The 21,132-nt window shown below is 51.4% G+C and overlaps 8 non-coding genes across 8 annotated transcripts; 3 read left to right on the top strand and 5 right to left on the bottom strand.

The window, feature by feature from the left end:
• Positions 1–1,367: 1,367 nt before the first annotated feature.
• On the bottom strand, positions 1,368–1,457 carry TRNAY-GUA (transfer RNA tyrosine (anticodon GUA)). Its single transcript is given in 2 exon segments — positions 1,368–1,403; positions 1,421–1,457. It is a non-coding gene; the product is annotated as a tRNA-Tyr (tRNA).
• Positions 1,458–2,187: 730 nt separating this feature from the next.
• On the bottom strand, positions 2,188–2,269 carry TRNAS-GCU (transfer RNA serine (anticodon GCU)). Its single transcript has one exon. It is a non-coding gene; the product is annotated as a tRNA-Ser (tRNA).
• A 3,921-nt stretch (positions 2,270–6,190) lies between these two features.
• TRNAR-UCU (transfer RNA arginine (anticodon UCU)) lies at positions 6,191–6,263 on the top strand. Its single transcript has one exon. It is a non-coding gene; the product is annotated as a tRNA-Arg (tRNA).
• Positions 6,264–10,779: 4,516 nt separating this feature from the next.
• On the top strand, positions 10,780–10,852 carry TRNAV-AAC (transfer RNA valine (anticodon AAC)). Its single transcript has one exon. It is a non-coding gene; the product is annotated as a tRNA-Val (tRNA).
• A 1,545-nt stretch (positions 10,853–12,397) lies between these two features.
• TRNAL-CAA (transfer RNA leucine (anticodon CAA)) lies at positions 12,398–12,506 on the bottom strand. Its single transcript has 2 exons — positions 12,469–12,506; positions 12,398–12,443 (listed from the first exon to the last, which is right to left on the bottom strand). It is a non-coding gene; the product is annotated as a tRNA-Leu (tRNA).
• Positions 12,507–14,530: 2,024 nt separating this feature from the next.
• On the top strand, positions 14,531–14,604 carry TRNAT-AGU (transfer RNA threonine (anticodon AGU)). The gene has a single exon. It is a non-coding gene; the product is annotated as a tRNA-Thr (tRNA).
• A 1,514-nt stretch (positions 14,605–16,118) lies between these two features.
• TRNAQ-UUG (transfer RNA glutamine (anticodon UUG)) lies at positions 16,119–16,190 on the bottom strand. The gene has a single exon. It is a non-coding gene; the product is annotated as a tRNA-Gln (tRNA).
• A 636-nt stretch (positions 16,191–16,826) lies between these two features.
• On the bottom strand, positions 16,827–16,916 carry TRNAY-GUA (transfer RNA tyrosine (anticodon GUA)). Its single transcript is given in 2 exon segments — positions 16,827–16,862; positions 16,880–16,916. It is a non-coding gene; the product is annotated as a tRNA-Tyr (tRNA).
• Positions 16,917–21,132: the final 4,216 nt, after the last annotated feature.

Here is a 21,132-nt window from a genome sequence, read left to right as displayed (position 1 = left end):
TTCCTGCCCTGTGTATCCCTGGCCAGCTAGAAAGAAAGGGAATTTCTCTCTCTTTGTCATCACTTATGTGCCCCAGTGGCCTAACGGATAAGGCACTGGCTTCTGAAGCCAGGGATTGTAGGTTCAAGTCCCATCTGGGGTAACACTTGTGATGTTTCATAGTGGAGTCTCGTTGTCTTCGTCTTTGCAATGCTAGCTGTGAGGGTCCCCTGGAATTGCCATTTTCCTCCAGACAGGACCCCTGAGTAGTAGAAAGTGACACTGGTGGTAGGCGCAGACAGGAGGAGAGTGTTTCCCAAAAGCGGAGCTGTGCACAGTGAGGTCACTTGAAGAGATGCAGGCGCTGGCTTCTCTGTATGCACCTTGGCACCTGTTACCCATCGGTACCTGCCACCTCTCACCCCCCTGCCAGCACCCAGACAGAAGGCCAGTGCACACGGAGCCAGCGACTGTAGCAAGGGAGGCAGCTGCAGCACAATTCCAGGCATGGGGCACATTGAACAACTGTTTGAAATATTTTTAAAACAAAAAATATGAAAAACTTTAGGCTCCATCTACACTGCAGGCTTCTTGACCAAGAACTGTTTTGTGCAAGAGCACATCCACACGGCCATGTGCTTTGGACCAAGAGTGAGGGAGAGCTGAGTAGTTTGAGTATTAACTTGCTAAACTCAGGATTCTGAATTCAATCCTTGAGGGGGCCATTTAGAGATCTGGGGCAAATCTGTCAGGGAGGGTTCGTGTCCTTGCTATGAGGGCAGGAGACTGGACTATCTGACCTCTCAAAGTCCCTTCCAGCTCTATGAGGTGGTTTATCTCCTCCTAAGGAGCATCTACAGCAGCATAGATGCTCTCTTGTGCAAGAAAGCTCTAATGGCTATTTTAGCCTTAGGGGTTTCTGGTGCAAGAAATCCCTCTTGCCTGTGCACACTGCCTTCTTGTGCAAGAGGGCTTATTCGTTATGGGGAGAGGACTAACTCTTGCACAAGAAGCCCTCTTTTCCAATGGTTTACTGTACATTTTATTGCACAAGAATGCACATGCAGGGTAGACACTGTGCTAGTTTTTGCACAAGAACTGCCATTCTTGTGCAAGAAGCCTGCAGCATAGCCAGGCAGTGTGAAAAACCTCACAACAAATAACGGAATTGCTGTGTAGACTCTTGCATTGTTATTGTGGAATAACGGCCATTGTTCCGAAAGAACTTTTGTGTTTGTGGATATAACCTGCGCAGCCCAAGAAATGTGATTGGCAGCTCCTCCCCACAATCTTTCTGTCAATTGCAGCGGAGGGCTCTGAAGACACGGACCCAAGGCAACCACCTTGGTTACCTTCTGCTAAGGCCAGGCCGGAGGGAAAACAATCGCTCCTTCGAGCCGGAGTTGAACCAGCCACCTAAGGATCATTTGTCAAACATAAACTACAGTCCTCCGCTCTGCCAGCTGAGCTATCGAAGGGAGCCTGATTGATGCTGGTTTGTCTAGCTTGTCATTTCTACAAGTCTTGGGGCACGTGCTCCCCCAAGTAGGTGGCATTGCTGATGGGGGGGCAGAGAAGCACAGGGGCTGTCACAGGTACTTCACATGCAGACGGACTCCTTGAGTGAAACCTGAGCTAGATCCATCCATGTCACAGGAAAAGGAAGAAAGTTGGGTTCTTCTCATGTGTCTTCTTTGTTCCAGAGTCTCTAGGGCTGCAGTCGGGGCAGGTCCACAAAAAAACAAACCACTTCTCACGTGTCTCCTCACGTGTCTTCAGCAGGGGAGGCGGGAGCAGAAAGTGGGAAGGGCGGGCAGGGAAAGGGTGTGTGTGGGTGGTGGGGGAGGCACAGAGGGGAAATACAGAAGGCCCTTGTGGGGGCACCCAGGGGAGAGTCTCACAGGTGTCCTTGTCTGGAACTCTCCCTCAGGGCCTCTCAGATGCACAAGCCCCCGGAAGGGCCTGCTGGATGGCAGCCGTGTGCTGCTGCTGAAGGGCCTTTTGCGGAAAAGGGATGCAGATTAGACACAGGTGGGACAGGCTGCAGGGCTGGGGCATCTCAGAGACCCCCATGGCCTGGCTGCCTGGAATCTCCTTTGTGAGGTTTCCCCCTGAGGAGATTTCCCCTGGCTGTAGTGGGAGGGGGGTAGGGCAGGCAGGGCTGCCACTAAACCTCTGGGAGAGGCAAGAGAGAAGTCTACTAACACCCGATGAGGATGGGATTTGAACCCATGCGTGCAGAGCACAATGGATTAGCAGTCCATCGGCTTAACCACTCGGCCACCTCATCTGAGCTGCTGGGGCTTGTTTAAAATCACCTGAAGTCAGCACTTCAGGGAACCTTTCTGCCACTTGCTGACTGGCCAAGGACACCCAGGGCGGGAAGGTTTTGGCTTTTCACAATGTTCCCTGGGCTGTTGTACAAAGCTCAGTGCTGGTAACAAACCCAAACACCCCCTGGCTACATCTACCCCGCAGGCTTCTTGCGCAAAATCTGTTTTGTGCAAAATGTCTTGCACAACAGTGTGTCCACACTGCCATGTGCTGTTGCACAAGAGAAGTGCTTTTCTGCAAGCGCGCCCATGGCAGTGTGGACGCTCTCCTGCGCAGGAAAGCTCTGATGGCCATTTTAGATACATGGCTTTCTTGAGCAAGAAACCCCTGTTGTCCATCCACACTGCCACCTTGTTGACGAGCTCTTGCACAAGAGAGGTTATTCCTTGTGGGGAGAGCAATAACTTCTGTGCAAGAAGCCCTGTTGTCTGATGCTGAACTATAAATTTACTTGCGCAAGAACGTCCCTGCAGCGTAGACGCTCTGCAAGTTTTTACCCAAGAGCAGTTGCTCTTGTGCAAAAAGCCTGCAGTGTAGATGTAGCCCTGCTGTGTAGACACAGCCTGAGAGAGACAAGGAAAGGAAGTGGCCAGAGCCTCCCCCCAGCAGGCTGGCCCTCAACAGGACGGGCACGTCTACACAGCACCCTCACTTCGAAGTGAGCTGTGCAGTGTGAGCGGCTGCCCGGGACCCCAGGGGAAGGTCTGTGGGGAGTTTCCAAGGCAACAACAACTACAAAGTTTCATAATCTACACTCATGTGACTGTGTGTCACGTTGTTGAATTGGAGGGAAGCAGCCAGATCACTGCTGCACCCCTAGGTGGGGGAGTTGGCCCCAGAAATTGGTATAGGGGGGAGCCATGTGGGGATTGAATGGGAGATTATTGTTTGTTGATCTTATGTACGCTATTTATGTGAGTGTATAATGTCTATGTGTGTAGGTAGGAATCTGTAATCTGTGTGGAAGCTGAATATTTCTGTGAATGTGGTTGAGCATTGCTATGGACAGGCTGAGTAGTGGAGCCCTGTGGAACAATGGCCCTTGATGGTCCAAAGACACACCTAACGCAGGAGGGCAGAGACTCGAGAGCTGCCAGCAGAGAGAGGCTGAGGACCAGGTGACCGGCTGAGACCAGAAGAGGCCATGTGGTCGAGGCCATTTTTGTTCTCAGCTCAGCACTTCATCCCAGAGGCAGCATTGCAGGGATTGAAGAGCCCGGAAGACCTGTGAACCCATCCTGATCGTAGGATGTGCAATAAGAACTTTTAAACCAGCAGCTGCAACATCTCTGCTAGAGCCTGCATCGAGAACTGGGAGATTCGGTGCATGTAACGTACTGTACTTTAATAACCTTACTCTCAGGCTTTTCTTTCTTGTAACAATAAACCTTTAGATATAGATTCTAAAGGATTGGCCCAGCGTGATTTGTGGGCAAGGTCCAGAGGGTAAATTGACCAGGGATCTGTGGCTGGTTTCTTGGAACCGGACAGAACTTGTTCGGGGTAGGTGGGATTGGGTGCTAGGACCCCCCACCGGTGTATAGGCCCGGGGCCATCTGGGGCACGGATATTGCTGAGGTGTCAGAGGGGTTTTGCTCGGGAGGTTTCAGGCAGGTAGCTGAAGCGCTCTGTGGGACTGGTTTGTGGCCTGTGTGGAAAAGTCACCAGTCAGGGGCTGTAAGAAGCCCCGGATTCGAGCAATTCACCCTGAGCGGACACCCTCAGCGGTGCCCAAACCCGGCCCACTCCGTCACAGTGGCGTAGTCGGCAGGATCCACAGATCTTGGTCAATTGAGCTTTGGGATCAGGACCCCACGCTGTCTAAATTTGATTTTTAGTACTGAGAGTGCGGTTGGTTAAAGGGCAGCCTAAATGGATCAGCAGCGCCCATATGAGAGCCTGAGCAGAGAAGCTCTGAAGGATTTGTGCTCACAGAGGGGCATTGGCTTCCTACAGAAGACTACTAAGCAGCAGCTGACAATTTTGCTGCTGCAGGACGACCTGCGGGCCAAGGGGCAGCCCCCACCCGAGGCTACAGATGCGGGTACGGAGGAAATCAAGAGGCAGCAGGCAGCGAGAGAAAGGGAGCTAGAACACGAGAGGGCCCTGGCAGAGATACGTGCCCAGGACCACGCACGGCGCATGGAGGAGAGGGCGGCGGAGGAGAGTTCCCAGCGGCGCCAACTCCAGATACTGGAGGCACAACAAAGGGTCCAGCAACCTGCGAGCCCAGCCCCGCTTGCCAACAAGAGTTGGGAGAGGATCTGTCCCGTCTACAGCGATAGTGACGATATCGAGGAGTTTTTGGCCACCTTCGAGCGCATCTGCAACGTGAACCGGATCCCAGACGAGCAGCGCAGGCCTGTCCTGATGACCAAACTGACTGGCAAGGCCAGGGAGGTATTCAATGACATGGGGGAGGAGGAAGCATGGGACTACGGGCGGTTTAAGGACTATGCACTGAGGCGGTTCAGGGTTACCCCTGAATCCCACCGGGTTAAGTTCAGGAGTTTTAGGATGTCCAATGATTGTTCTTATGTGGAATGTGCCCATAAGCTGATGGGCTTTGTTAAAAGGTGGGTGATGGGGGCAAAAGTAAATGGGGATTATGAGAAACTGCTGGATTTGGTCACCCTGGAGCAGTTTCTGAATGTGGTGCCTGACGAGGTCAGGGCGGCTGTGTGTGATCGAGAGCCCGAATCGGTCCTACGGGCTGCAGAGATTGCAGATGCCCACACCCAGAACAGGGCGCGGGATGGGCACAGAAAGGAGCTTTGGGCAGCTGCAGGGATGTTGTGGGCTCTGGAACAAGGTGGGTGAGGCAGCAGGCCCTGTTGCAGGAAGGGGAATTAGTTCAAGTGGTAGAGCGCTTCCTTAGCATACAAGAGGTAGTGGGATCAATGTCTCCATGCTCAGCTCTTATCCTTTAATTTCAGTGGCTGCCTCCTTCTTCCTACCTCCTCTCCCAAAAGCGACAGACCCCCAGCAATTGCCATGCTGAAAAGCAGAGAGTGGAAATATCAAACTCAGTAGTCGATCAGGCTCTGTCATGCAATGGAAAGCACGTTGGACTTCTAAGCTGTAATGGTAAATGTGAGCACAGCTAGACATTCATGCAGCTTTTACAGACCAGTCAATCCTTAGGCTGACACTGGGGTGGGCTGGCATCCAGGCAATTCCCAGCAGACCCCAGTGAGGGTGGAGGGAAGGGCTGGTCCTAGGGGTTGTTCTGAAAGGCTGCAGGTGCTTTTAGACTGTTTTGTCCCTCCCTGTCTCCTACCAGTGCTGAGCAACACTCAGGCTGTGTCTACACTGCACTGTCCTTCTGGAAAAACCTAGGCAAATTTCGAAACCCAATGTCTGTGTCTACATTGGCACCCTTTTCCAGAAAAGGGATGCTAATGAGACACTTTGGAATTGCAAATGCCACGGGGATTTAAATTTTCCCCATGGCATTTGCATGAACATGGCCTCCGCTTTTTTCCGGCTTGGGGCTTTGCTGGAAAAAAGCGCCAGTCTAGACAGGGATCTTTCAGAAAATAAACCTTTTCCGGAAGATCCCTTATTCCTCTTAAAATTAGGACCTTATTGCTGCTCCCCTGGGTGCCCAGGTAAGTGCAAGTGCTGCTGCTGACCAGCCTGTACCTGGGATGAGCCCAACTCCCACGTGACAAAGCTGATAATGCCCCTCGGTGCCAGCCTGGGGAAGCCATGACTTGGAGCCAGCTACTGATACCCATGGAAAGCTGATTTCAGAGGGATGAGATCAGCCCTTTCTGTGTATCTGGCTTCTTCAAAGGGGCTTAATAAGGAGCTAAAAGCCGAAGAAGGGACATTTAGAAGGGTGAATTTCTGTCCCTGGCACTGTTTTCTGTGTACCCCAGTGGCCTAATGGACAAGGTACTGGCCTTCTAAGCCAGGGATTGTGGGTTCAAATCCCACCTGGGGTGACAGTTTCCTCTCATTGGCATTCTTTGGCTCTCTGAGGCAGAAATTGTGGAAAAACAACATCACTTGCCTGGTAACCTCAGTCGTGCAGAACACAATGCCATCCACAGCCTCTGGAACAACTCTGACATCATAATCAAAGAGGCTGACAAAGGAGGTGCTGTTGTCATCATGAACAGGCCTGACTACCTAAAGGAGGCTGCCGGACAACTCTCCAATACCAAATTCTACAGGCCACTTTCCTCAGATCCCACTAAGGAACTGCACCATCTGCTCAGGACACTCCCTAAACAAACACAGGAACAAATCGACACACCTTTAGAGCCCCGACCAGGGTTGTTCTATCTATTACCCAAGATCCACAAACCTGGAAATCCCGGACGCCCCATCATCTCGGGCATTGGTGCTCTTACTGAAGGACTGTCTGGCTATGTGGACTCTCTGCTCAGACCCTACGCCACCAGCACTCCCAGTTACCTCCGTGACACTACGGATTTCCTGAAAAAACTACAATGCATAGGTGATCTTCCAGAAAACACCATCCTAGCCACCATGGATGTAGAGGCTCTCTACACAAACATCCCACAAACATCCCACATGCAGATGGAGTACAAGTATTCCTGATGATGCCACAGCACAACTGGTGGCTGAACTCTGTGAATGAATTTATCCTCACACACAACTATTTCAGATTTGGTGACAACATATACCTCCAGACCAGTGGCACTGCTATGGGCACCCGCATGGCCCCACAATACACCAACATTTTTATGGCTGACCTGGAACAACGCTTCCTTAGCTCTCGTCCACTTACACCCCTTCTCTACCTACGCTACATCGATGACATCTTCATCATCTGGACCCATGGGAAGGAGACTCTGGAAGAATTTCATCATGATTTCAACAGCTTCAACCCTACCATCAACCTCAGCATGGACCAATCTACACGGGAGGTCCATTTCCTGGACACCACGATACAAATAAGTGACGGTCATATCAATACCACCCTATACAGAAAACCTACCGACCGCTATACTTACCTGCATGCCTCCAGTTTCCATCCCGGACACACCACACGATCCATTGTTTACAGCCAAGCACTGAGGTACAACCGCATATGCTCCAACCCCTCAGACAGAGACCTACACCTACAAGACCTTCAACAAGCATTCTGTAAACTGCGATACCCACACGAGGAAGTGAGGAGACAGATTGACAGAGCCAGACGTGTACCCAGAAGCCTCCTGCTACGGGACAAGCCCAAGAAAGAAACCAACAGAACACCACTGGCCATCACCTATAGTCCCCAGCTAAAACCTCTCCAACGCATCATTAGTGATCTTCAGCCCATCCTGCACAATGATCCCTCGCTCTCACAGGCCTTGGGAGGTAGGCCGGTCCTTGCCCACAGACAACCCGCCAACCTGAAGCATATTCTCACCAGCAACTACACACCGCACCATAATAACTCGAACTCAGGAACCAATCCTTGCAACAAACCTCGGTGCCAACTCTGCCCACATATATACACCAGCAACACCATCACAGGACCTAACCAGATCAGCCATACTGTCACTGGTACATTCTCCTGCACATCCACCAACGTAATATATGCCATCATGTGCCAACAATGCCCCACTGCTATATACATCGGCCAAACAGGACAGTCCCTACGTAAAAGAATCAATGGACACAAATCTGATATTAGGAATGGCAACATACAAAAACCTGTAGGGGAACACTTCAATCTTCCTGGACACACAATTGCAGATCTAAAAGTAGCCATCCTGCAGCAAAAAAACTTCAGGACCAGACTTCAAAGAGAAACTGCTGAGCTACAGTTCATCTTTAAGTTTGACACAATCAACTCTGGATTAAACAAAGACTGTGAATGGCTTGCTAACTACAAAAGCAGCTTCTGCTCTCTTGGAATTCACACCTCCAGATCAGCTGCTAGAAGTGGGCCTCATCCTCCTTGAGTGGATCCACCTGGTCATCTCCAGCCTGATCCTGGCCTGCATATTTATTCCTGCCTCTGGAAATTTCCACTACATGCATCTGACGAAGTGGGTCTTTGCCCACAAAAGCTTATGCTCCTACACTTCAGTTAGTCTATAAGGGGCCACAGGACTCCTCGTCGCTCTCTGAGACAGTTATCAAGGCTGATCCATGGTGGCTGGTGTGCTCTCTCTCTCTCTGCAAAAACTGTTCAGACCCCTCCCTAGCAAATGCAGGTGTGGTTGCTAAAAGCCTGTGTATTCAAAGTCAGAATGAAGAGGTGCATTTTGCTCTAGAAGGCCCAGGAGTGACAGACAGCAAGAGGTGGCTGTAGCAGAGCAGGGTCTGTCTGGAGACAAAACGGAGCCTGAGGATGAGAAGGCCCATGAGAGGCAAAGACTCCAGATCACTGGTGGTGGTGGGGGGGGCTAGTTATTTGGTCTGGCAAAGGGACAGAAAATCCCCAGGCCCTGAGCAGGGTGCAGGCGAGGCCCATGGGGCAGTTTGCCTGGTGGGGTTTGGGGGGTGGAGAAGCTGTGAAGCTCTGTGAGTGGATAAGGTCCCTGGCTGAGCTGTGCCCCCTGCCGTGTGTGTGACTCAAACTGTCCCTCATCCCCTTTTGTGTGTCTGTTGCGCTTCCAGCTTCTTTCCTCAGGCACGTTCATCCGGCAAAGACCCCCCCCCGCATGGAACTTGTATCTTCCGAGAAGAAACTGTCTGACACGGTGCTGCCAGGGAGGGGCCTCACTGCTAGTCGCTGTTCCTGTTCCAGGAGTGGAGCGAGTTTTGTCCTGGGCACCAATATTGAGGGCTCCAGACATGAGGGATGCCAGTGCACTGGCCCAGCCTGGGCCGGCAGTGATGGTTTTACACATGCAGGGAAATTCCCCGGCTTCTCCCCCTCACAGAGCTGCTGCCTCTCTGGGAGGGGGATGAACTGCAGGTGCGGGACAGCTCCCTGCCAGCAGGGACAGCAGCCAAGGCACCAACTATCACTGGGTCTGCAGCCAGTGTTGGGGACTGGGCAGGGAACAGGAGGCTTTTGTGTCACACACGTCTCAGGTAGGACGGACCCTCACTGAGCCCAGACTGTGACTGGTCCTAGCCAGGAATGTGCCCGGGGCTGGTTTGTGACACTCTCAGGCCCTGTCTACACTGGGCGTAAGAGCGACGCTGCCACAGTCGATGTTCCGGGCTCTAGGGAAGACCGGCTGATTGGAACTGAGCTGTGCAGTCTTGTAAAGGGAACCGCAACTTCTCTGGGTATTTGCCGAGTTTTATATGAGGGTTTATCAGAAGGGACGTTGTGAGCTCTGGAACAAGGAGGGTGGGGCAGGAAAATTCTTCACAGGGAAGGGTATTAGCTTGAGTGGTAGAGCGCTCGCTTTGCATGTGAAAGACAGTGCCATCAATACCCATTTTCTCCAGTGATAGATGTTTGCTGCTTCCTCTTTTCCACAGGCAGAGCCAGCCAGAGGCTAAGTGCTTCCTCAGGCCTCCTTTCCTCTTCCAGAAGGCAACAGGCTGGTTTCCGCAGTGCTGGGGGTGTCCCTTTTGCCTCATAGGGAGCAGCTTAGAGTTTACTTCCCTGTGGTCCCGCGTCCCTCCTTTATCTCTGCTGTTACAGCCCCTGCTCTCTCCCATTTCTATCCCGGGTGTCCATGTTGTTCACTTACCTGTGGGCTTTGGGCACCTGCCCCCCTCAAACCTACTTGAAAGCCTCCTCACCAGTCTGCACCCAAATACTCTTCCCTTCCTCGACAGGTGAACCCCGTCCCTGCTGAACAGCCCTTCCTGCAACAGCATCAAGGAAGCAAAGGCCCCTGCCCATGGAGCTGTAGCTTTCTGTGCCCAGGGGGCCAGACCCCACCAGGGCGGGAAGGCAGGAGAGAATTGGGGAATGGCTGCACTTTGGGAGTCAAAGGTGTTGTCTGGAAATATAAAGAACCATTGTAAAGAGGTTTTAGAGGGAAGCACCATGGCTTTGCTGGCTAAAGCGTCTGCCTCATAAACAGGAGATCCTGGGTTCAACTCCCAATGATGATTTATTGCAGCATGTGCTGGCATTTTCCTATGTCCTTCTGGGGAACACAGAAGAGGCCTCCCCTGGCCATCCATGGAACTGCTGGTTCAGGAAAAGGCTGATTGGGGAGGAGTGTTAGGAAGAAGGAAACCACAAGCCTGGAGCAGGTGCAGAGGCTGCTGTGACTGGCGCTGGCAAGGCAGGGCTCTGACTGCAATTGCTGGGACAGGAGAGCCAGCACCACATGCCCTTGTGATTCCCTGGGATGGAAGAAATGCAGCGAACTTTTATTATTAGGCTTGTAAACCCCTTGGTCTCAGGGTCTAGGTTGGAGTCCCCAGGCGGGGGCCCGGCCTCCTTCAGTTTGGTCCCTTCCTGAGAGCACAAAATAGACAACAGAGAATTCCTTTGCCCTGCAGCAATCTCTGTTGGCCAAAGGGTTAGCAACTGAATATTTGCCCAAGCTTAAGTGCAGTAGCAGAAAACATTTTAAGTGTGTTTCTGTGGTGTAGTGGTTATCACATTTGCCTAACACGCAAACGGTCCCTGGTTCAAAGCCAGGCAGAAACACAGCATCTTCTATTATTGCGGTTCCCCTGGGTGCCCACAAGGCAGTTCCAGGGCCTGCCACCTGGTGCAGGGTTTGGCAGAATGTGTGCTGGCTTTCAGGAGCTTGTGGGAGACAGCTCAGCAGGTTAGGCTGAAATAGGAGAACGTGGAGGGGGGGGGGCTGAGACTTCTCAGTGGTGCCTTGCCTGAGACCAGGTCATTGCAGCCACGCAGTCCAGGGCCCACCCTGGAAGTGCCACTACTGAGGCTGTTCACCTTTGGGGCAGTGTGGCTGTCACCTTTGGTACAAGTGGACACAAAGCCACGTAATGTCCCGCCTCATGCCCAGACCCCAGCCACCCCATTCCCCTGGCTTTCTTCTCACCCAGCACCCCCAGCTTCCTTTGCCACCCTCCTTTGTTCCTGCTCCCCCACCCTGCTCCTTCATCCATGTTCCTTCTGCACCCTTTCTCCTGGACACACACGGCTCCTTGGTGCTTCTCAAGCCAGGCCCTGCAAGGAGCCACCAGGCAGGAACCAGCCCTTGGAGCTCGGCTTGCACCGGATCTGGGAGTTTCCCACCACATCTCACCTGGGAAGAGGTGACTTGTTCTCCTTCCTTCTGACCTTACGTCTCCGTTCCCTTCAAAGGTCTCCGCTGCCTCAGGACCTGCCTCCTCAGGGCGCTGCCCCTCTGCCACTGGGCTGGGAGTGGGAGACTCCACAGTCTCTGCACTTGGGCTGAGAAGTCTCACGGGGACTCGTCTATTGATGGGTTAGTCAGCCCGATGGCCAGCCGTATCCATTCTGTAGCGCTGCCCGAGAGGGAGCTTTACAAGCGCCCAGTGTCCATTGGTATTTTCTGGGGCTCTGTGTAGGGGATTGGGCTTGACCATCTTTTCCACGGGAAATGCCTCTTCTTTGGAACAGCAGCTCCCAGGAGTTCAGGGAACTTCTTCTTCTCAGCTTGGGAAAGGGACGACTCAGGGGGGATGGGAAAGATATTTGTGCTGTGAAAACAGCAGGGCCCCCAGGGAAACTGGTAAATAATCCCAGTGCCCAGGCCTGATGTTACCTGCCCCCACACAATTCACACGGCAAACCTGGCTTCCAGAGCACAGGGGGAGTCTGTGGGCTCATTGCTGGGCCGTGGGGTGAAGCAGCAAACCAGCCTCCTCCTGTGGGGCCTGTGAGTGTTGCTGAATCTGGGCCCCTGCACCTGGGCAAAGGCAAATAAAAGGTCTGGGGGCCACACAGAGATCCCGCTGGGCTGAGCAGGAAGTGGCTGGGACTTTGCTTTGTCTTTGCCTGTGGGCTTGTCTGTCTGCAGCCTGGAAACCTCCTGGCTCCTCAGACCACTGGTCAGAATAACAGAATAATCCTCAGAAGTCAGAATAATGGAATTCCTGTGTAGATGCTCCCATTGTTATTGCAGTATAATGGCCGTTATTCCCAAGGAACACTGCTGGGTAGATGCAGCCTCAGAGAAATGCTGAGCAAGTGCTTCTACAATGTCATGTGAGAGAGGGAAATGAGGTCACTTCTCTAGATACAAAATGGAGGATATGTCAGGAGTGGGATTTGAACCCATGTCTCCATTGAGAAACCAGAACACCCAACTGAGAGAAGCACAGAACCTTGAGTCTGGCACCTTAGACCACTCGGCCATCCTGACTCCCATGCAAACAACTTCAACTGCAGTTTTCTTACATGTGTGAGTTGCTCAGGGAGGCCAAAAGAGCCCATTCATTTCCACACCTAACAGCCGCTCTACAGCACAGCTGGGTTTATCCACACTCAGCCTCACCTACCGTTGTGAGGTGTTTTGCAGGGAGCTGACAAGAAGCGGAAGAGGGGAAACCGCTGGCCGGCAGAACTGAGGCTTGGGATTCTCCTGTGCCAGGGAGTCTGTGTCAGTGTCCTTGGGGATCCTGAGTTGTGCGGCTCCTGGGTTTGTTGGCTCCAGACCAGGGGTGTCTCTTCTGCAGGGCTGTGCTTGTTCCTGGGGCTAACGCTTATCCCTGTGACACACTGGCTGTGTCTAGACTGGCAAGTTTTTCCGCAAAATCATGTGATTTTGCGGAAAAACTTGCCAGCTGTCTTCACTGGCCGTTTGAATTTCCGGAAAAGCACTGACGATCTCATGTAAGATCATCAGTGCTTTTCCGGAAATACTATGCTGCTCCTGTTCAGGCAAAAGTCTTTTTCCGAAAGACTTTTGCGCAAAAGGGCCAGTGTAGACAGCACAGTACTGTTTTCCACAAAAAAGCCCCGATGGCGAAAATGGCAAGCGAGGCTTTTTTGCAGAAAACCGCGTCTAGATTGGCCATGGACACTTTTCCGCAAAAAGTGCTTTTGCGGAAAAGCATCCTGCCAATCTAGACATGCTTTTCTGAAAATCATGCCAATTTGGACATAGCCACTTTGTGCAGGGACCCTTCCTCTTTGTGCCACAGTACATGTCTGGGACGTGGGAGTGAGGAACCTGCCTCAAAGAGACATGTGCCCCCCTCCCCGTGTTCTGCTTGAGACCCCGGAGCCAGCTAAGCCACGGTGCCCCCCTCACATACTGGTGTAAAATTCTACTTTAAGGTTCCAGACAACACCTTTAACTCCCAACATGCAGCCATTTCCCTCCAGCCTTCCTGCCCTGGTGGTGTCTGGCCCCCTGGGCACAGAAAGCTACAGCTCCGTGGGCAGGGGGCTTTGGCTTCCTTGCCCATGGGATGCCGTTGCAGGAAGGGCTGCTCAGCAGGGACGGGGTTCACCTGTCGAGGAAGGGAAGAGTATTTGGGTGCAGACTGGCTAACCTAGTGAGGAGGCTTTAAACTAGGTATGATGGGGGCAGGTGACCAAAGCCCACAGGTGAGTGAATAACATTGAGACCTGGGAGATGGGCCAGAAATGGGAGAGATCACAGGCAGTAACTGCAGAGATAAAGGAGCAACACCGGACTACTGGGAAGAAAACTCTAATCTGTATCTTAGATGCTGGTATAGACACACAGGAATGATGGGTAATAAGCAGGAAGAAGTTGGTATCACAGGGACTTGGTGGGATAATACACATGACTGGAATATTGGCACAGAAGGATACAGCTTGCTCAGGAAGGATTGGCAGGGAAAAAGCGTTTCCTCAGCTATGAAATCATGCACACACTGGGACTGAGGGACACAGGAGACAGACTTGTCAGGAGCCTCTGAGTGAGGTTGCAAGGGGTTTCTAATCAAACTCCTTAACCACTTGGCCACCACTACTGTGAGAGACCGATCTCCTCTACTTGTATGTGAACAAAAAATTTGTTACTTACTCTTTGGCCAACTCAGTTTGTGCAGGGCAAAGGAATTCTCTTAATTCTGTGCCCTCAGGAAAGGACCAACCTGTAGGAGGCCAGGCCAGGCCTCCACCTAGGTCTCCAACCCAAACCCTGAGAGCCAGGGGTTTACAATCCAGACAATCAATGTTTGCTGCACTTCCCCCTCCCCTCAGCAGTGCTAAAGCTCAAGGCCAACTCCCCAGGCCAAGCAGCTGGGGGAGATGTGCATGTCAGAGCCTCTGCCCACTGAGCTGTAGCCTTCTGTGCCTAGAGAGCCAGACACTGCCAGGGCGGGAGGGAAATGGGGAATGGCTGCACTTTGGGAGGCAAAGGTGTTGTCTGGGACCATAGAGTAGAACAGTTTCAGCAGACTTCCTGAGGAAGGCACCATGGCTTAGCTGGCTAAAGCACCTGTCTAGTAAACAGGAGATCCTGGGTTCAGCTCCCAGTGGTGCCTTGTGGTGAACTTTGTTTACTTATTCCTATGTCTTTCTGACCTCTGACACTCCAGCACTCGGGCACTTGAGCCCTTCAGCCAGATTCAGACCAGACTGGTCAGAGTCTCTTGTGCTCATCGAGGGGGATTCTTCACTTGCTGCTTTGGGAGCCAGGGTCACATTGCAGAGCTCCCCCGGGGCCGTCCCACAGTGCCACCAGCCCAGCACCTGCTGCTCTCCCTGCCCTCAGCAATGTGGCTGCGTTTTATCCTTCCCCTTCAGTGACAACTGCCCGTTCCCCGCCAGCCCCAGCCCCTGTGGGACCCGTTCCTTTTCCCAGGAGCAGCGTGAGCACCAGTGCGGCTCCCTGCTGAGGCTGCGGCTGTGGGAGACAAGCCCCTGGCTTTGGGTGGGAGACGAGATGTCAAGGTGTTGAGTTTCGCCCATGGCTAGTGTGGGGTGACCCACACTCTGGGGGCAGCTGGAGGTGCCTCCTGAGAGCTGATTTTCAGCCCTTCCTGTGTTTCTGGCTCCTTCCAACAGCTCGAATCTGCCATCTAAAAGTCGAGGAATGTGTATTTGGAAGAGGGAATTTCTGTCACTTTAGTGCCACTACTGTGGCCTAATGGACAATGCATTGGTGTCCTAATGACAGGATTGTGGGTTCAAGTCCCATTGAAGGTGGTAGTTGTGACGTTTCCTAGTAGGTGCAAGTCTCTTTGGCTTCCTTCTTGCCATGTTATCTGTGAGATGTTTGAACACTGGACAAGTGTCCCCTGGAACTGCCATTTCCCCCCAGACAGGACCCCTCAGTAGCTAACACTGGTGTTCAGTGCAGACAGCAGGAGAGTGTTTCTGAAAAGCTGAGGTATGTAAAGTGAGGTCACTTGCAGAGATGCAGTTGCTGGCTTCTCTGTATGCGCCTTTGAACCTGTTACCCATCAATACCTGCCACCTCTCACCCCCCTGCCAGTACCCAGATAAAAGGCCAGTGCACAGGGAGCACTGTTCTCGGCATGAGTTCTTGCTCAAGAGCACATCCACACTGCCATGCAGTTTGGTCCAAGAGGGTGAAATAGCTCAGTGTTTTGAGCCTTGGCCTGTTAAACCCAGGGTTATGAGTTTAATCTTTGAAAGGGCCATTTATAGACATCTGAGACAAATCTGTCAGGGATGGCTCTTAGCCCTGCCATGAGCGTGGGGACTGGACTAGATGACCTCTCAAAGTTCCTTCCAGATCTATGAAATGGTTTATCTCCTTATAAAGAGCATCTGTGGACATTCTCTTGTGCAAGAAAGCTCTAATGGCTGTTTTAGGTACAAGAAATCCCTCTTGCCTGTGCATACTGCCTTCTTGTGCAAGAAGCCCTCTTTTCCAATGGTTTACTGTACATTTTCTTGCACAAGAATGCACATGCAGGGTAAACACTCCGCTAGTTTTTGCACAAGAATGGCCATTCTTGCCCAAAAAGCCTGCAGCATAGACATAGCTGTGCAGTGTGAAAAAATCTCACAACAACAAGCTCAAACCAGCAGGTCCCACTGAGACTTGAACTCAGATTGCAGGATTCAAAGTCCTGAGTGCTGCCCCTTACACCATGGGACCTACACACTGACTGCTTCATGGGCATTGGGGACACTCAGTTTTCTGGCTGGCCTCTGCACTCCTGGCTTTCCTCCTGCTGCTTCATCCCTCTGGCTATGACTACACGGCACATTTATTTTGGAATAAGCTGTCCTTGAATAGTGATTCCAAAATAGTTTATTTCGAACTAGCACGTCTACACTGCAGGGAAACCTCAGAATAGTCTGAGGCAGGCTCCCCAGTGTAGACGACCTGTCTCAGAAGAATAAGTTAGTATATCCACAAGAAGGTGCTCGTTCAAACTGGCAGCAGTGGTGCATCTACACAGGCCTTATTTTGAAATAGCTAATTGGGAACAGGTGTTATTCTTTGTAGCATGAGGTTTGCAGAAGTCGGAATAAGCCGTCTGATACTTCAGAATTATTTCAAAATAACGGAATTGCTGTGTAGACTCTTGCATTGTTATTGTGGAATAACGGCCATTGTTCCCAAAGAACTTTTGTGCGTGGACAGAACCTGCACAGCCCAAGAAATGTGATTGGCAGCTCCTCCCCACCATTGTTTTGTCAATTGCAGTTCAGGGTTCTGAAGACATGGACCCAAGGCAACCACCTTGGTTGCCTTCTGCTAAGGCCAGGCTGGAGGGAAAAGAATCACTCCTTCGAGCTGGAGTTGAACCAGCGACCTAAGGATCACTTGCCAAGCACACGCTACAGTCCTCCGCTCTGCCAGCTGAGCTATCGAAGGGTGCTTGACAAAGGCTGGTTTGTCCAGGTTATTCCTACTGCAAGTCTCAGGGCAACTGCTCCCCCAAGTATATGGCATTGCTGATGAGGGGCAGAGGAGCACAGGTGCTGTCACAGGTACTTCACATGCAGACAGACCCCCTGAGTGAAACCTGAGCTAGATCCATCCATGTCACAGCAAAAGGAAGAAAGTTGGGTTCTTCTCATGTGTCTTCTTTGTTCTAGAGTCTCTGGGGGTGTGGAAGGGTCAAGTCCACAAAAAAACAAATCAATTGAATGAACCTTGGTCTAGAAACACCCCTGAGGGTTTCCTTCTATCTTTGGCCTGGAAAGGTCATCTGTAACAATGTGGTTTCTCTGTAACCCTGTTGGAAGGCCTGTCGCTATTCAGTAGGTCTAAGCTAAAGCCTTCTTCTGCAGCCAGACTCAAGAGCAGCAGCAATTAGCTGTAAAGCCTGGAGTCACATACTCACATTCCAGCTAAATGACACTGAAATAGTGTCACACTAGGCTGTGAGAAGGGGATCCTGACCTAATGGCACCCACTGGTACCAGATAAGAAACAGATCTCAAGATGGGTAGAGAAAACTTAGTTAAACACCGTTTTGTCCGGCAAGAAACTGCTTATCAATAGTTGTGGTTGTGCAATGGGCATTCTATGATTCTTGTCCTCCCTTTCCCATTGTTTGTCTGTGTGGTCGCTGTCTGGTTTGGATCTGTTTCTGTCTGCTGTATAATTAATTTTGCTAGATGTAAATCAACTAAGGTGGTGGAGTATGATTGGGTAGGTAAATCACAATAGTGTCTTATGACTGGTTAGTAAAATTATACTAAAATAATTGGTTAAGATATTGTTAAGCAGGACTCAATTTTCACTATATAAACTGGGGTCCAAGAAGGAGACCAGCAAGAAGAACTCGCCTGTGAAAGAGCCTTTGAGCAGAGCTTCTAGGACACCTCTGCACAACCCTGAGTAGGGCAACAAGGGACCCAAGCCCTGAGACCCCCAGCTCAGAGTAGAACATGCCTGGCCCATCAGAGAGGGCACCTCAAGAACCTGTGTTTCTATAGGGCTTTGAACTAAGGAGCTGCTGTATGTTAAACAAACACAGTGATCACTACACCACAGAGGCTTTTCTTTTCTCAATTTAAACTTGGGAAAATATTCTGTTACTAACTCTTTAGCCAACTCAGATTGCTGCAGGGGAAGGAATACTCTCTTGTTAATTCTGTGCACTCAGGAAGAGACCAAACTCCCCTCCCCTGTCCCAGGGACTCCAACCCAAACCCTGAGACCCAAACCCTGCCCTGGGGGAGCTCTGCAATGTGACCCTGGCTCCCAAGGCAGCAAGTGCAGAATCCCCCTTGGTGAGCGCAAGAGGCTCCAACCAGCCTGGTCTGAATCCAGCTGAAAGGCTGGACGGCCCCGCTGCTGGAGTGTCACAGCCCCGTCAACCGGCCTGTGTTTGTCCCGTCTTTTTCAAGGAAGGGCAGGGCAGGGCCCACACACCCACCAGGAGTCTCAGGCACGTCTCTCGCATCCAGCTGACGATGGAGCAGATCTCCGTGGCCCGTGTGTGGTACCCAGGGGCTCTCTCCTGTGAGCTGTGACTCCCCCCCGCCCGAGGGGAGTCTCACACAGAGGTCTTGGGATCACAAGCTTCCTGACACTCTCATCATGCAACAGGGGCAGGTCCAGTCTGTTCTGTAAAAGCTGCTCTGGAAATCAGAGAGCAGCTAAAGTGACTCCAGTGGAATTTGAACCCACAGCCTTGGAATGACTAGTCTAGCTCACACTAATGGCTACAGCTTAAAAGTCCAAGACCCGGCCTGTTGCACACCCACTCACAGCACCCCTCATTTCTCCACTCTGCTTTGCAGCAGGGTAATTGCTGGGGTAGAAGAAAGGGAGAAGCTGAACTAGAGGAACACACGCTCCCCCTCCCACACTCAGACACCCCCATACCCAGCCCCCTGCCCAGAGCCTCAGCTGTGGCTTAAACCTGGTTCCAGAGGGAAGAGGCCAATGCAAACAGCCCCTGGCAGCGAGGGAGTCAGCATGTCGGTGGGAGGGGCAGGACGCTGGGGGCAGATCTTGGCTCTAACTCGCTAGGTGACCTTGGCCTGTTCAGTGAATCTCTCCCTGCCTCCATGGCCCTGTCTGTACAGCAGGGACAGCAACACTCACAGCCCCACAGGAGGGCGCTGTTTAATGCTTCACCCCACGGCCCAGCAATGAGCCCCCAAGCTCCTCCTATGCTTGGGGAGCCAGGTTTGCTGTGTGAATTCTGTGGGGCAGGTGCTGTCAGGCCTGGGCACTGGGATTATTTACCAGTTTCCCCGGACCTCTGACACTGCTAAGATCAGAGCTGAGGCGGCTGAGTGGTTCAGGTTTTCGATTAGAAAGCCAATAGACTAAGCAGGTTCACAAAATCCACTCGTTCTGCTGCCCCAGAAAAAGTAAATGTGAACCTCAGTCCTGCCTGTCCCTTCCCCTCACGCCATGGGGCTGGAACACCAGAGGAGGGACGTGACTGAGTTGGGGGCCACATCACATAGGGCTGGGGGCCTTTGGAGGAGTTTCTTTGTGTCTCACTTTTGTGGCCCCTGATTTTTATGTGGGTCAGTGGCCCCTGACCCAGAAAAGGTTCCCCTCCCCTGCCATAAATAAAGCGACACTGAAGCCTTGTGTGCTGGCCGCAATGTTTTCCTTTATTTATGTTTGATCAACAAACATGAGACGGTTCAAATGCTTAATCATTTAATGATTTAAATCATAGAATAATAGAATAATAGGACTGGAAGGGACCTCGAGAGGTCATCGAGTCCAGCCCCCCGCCCTCAAGGCAGGACCAAGAGCCGTCTACACCATCCCTGACAGATGTCTATCTAACCTGTTCTTAAATATCTCCAGAGAGGGAGATTCCACCACCTCCCTTGGCAATTTATTCCAATATTTGACCACCCTGACAGTTAGGAATTTTTTCCTAATGTCCACTCTAAACCTCCCCTGCTGCACTTTAAGCCCATTACTCCTTGTCCTGTCCTCAGAAACCAAGAGGAACAAATTTTCTCCTTCCTTCTTGTGACATCCTTTTAGATATTTGAAAACCTCTATCATGTCCCCCCTTAATCTTCTTTTTTCCAAACTAAACAAGCCCAGTTCATGAAGCCTGGCTTCATAGGTCATGATCTCTAAACCTTTAATCATTCTTGTCGCTCTTCTCTGTACCCTTTCCAATTTCTCCACATCTTTCTTGAAATGTGGTGCCCAGAACTGGACACAGTACTCCAGCTGAGGCCTAACTAGTGCAGAGTAGAGCGGCAGAATGACTTCACGAGTTTTGCTTACAACACACCTGTTGATACAACCTAGAATCATATTTGCTTTTTTTGCTACAGCATCACACTGTTGACTCATATTCAACTTGTGGTCCACTATGACCCCTAGATCTCTTTCCGCCATGCTCCTTCCTAGACAGTCGCTTCCCATCTTGTATGTATGGAACTGATTGTTCCTTCCTAAGTGGAGCACTTTGCATTTCTCTTTATTAAACCTCATCCTGTTTACCTCTGACCATTTCTCTAACTTGCTAAGGTCATTTTGAATTATGTCCCTATCCTCCAAAGAAGTTGCAATCCCACCCAGTTTGGTATCATCTGCAAACTTAATAAGCGTACTCTCTATCCCAATATCTTCACAAACCCATGCTGGCTATTCCCTATCACTTTATTACCTTCCAAGTGTTTGCATATGATTTCCTTAATTACCTGCTCCATTATCTTCCCTGGGACAGACGTTAAACTGACCGGTCTGTAGTTTCCTGGGTTGTTCTTATTCCCCTTTTTATAGATGGGCACAATATTTGCCCTTTTCCAGTCTTCTGGAATCTCCCCTGTCTGCCATGATTTTTCAAAAATCATAGCTAAAGGCTCAGATACCTCCTCAATCAGCTCTTTGAGTATCCTGGGAAGCATTTCATCAGGACCTGTTCTCCCCAGCTGCAGCCCTAGCAAAATGGCTGGGGTGTGATTGTGTCATTAGTGGCAAGTGTCCATTAGTAACCAAGAGTCCATGGAAAGGTTTGGGGAGGGCAGGGGCTCAGCAAAGGGGTGGGGTCTTGCAGAAGGGACGGGATAGATCCTGGCTTGCCCTGACATTTAAAAAGCGACCTTGGGGGCATGTGGCACCCTGAGCAGCCTCTGATGTTCCCTGC

This window comes from Pelodiscus sinensis, chromosome 26 (genome assembly GCF_049634645.1).
Source record: "Pelodiscus sinensis isolate JC-2024 chromosome 26, ASM4963464v1, whole genome shotgun sequence".
Classification (NCBI taxonomy): domain Eukaryota; kingdom Metazoa; phylum Chordata; order Testudines; family Trionychidae; genus Pelodiscus; species Pelodiscus sinensis.
This window is presented reverse-complemented; position numbering and strand designations above follow the sequence as displayed.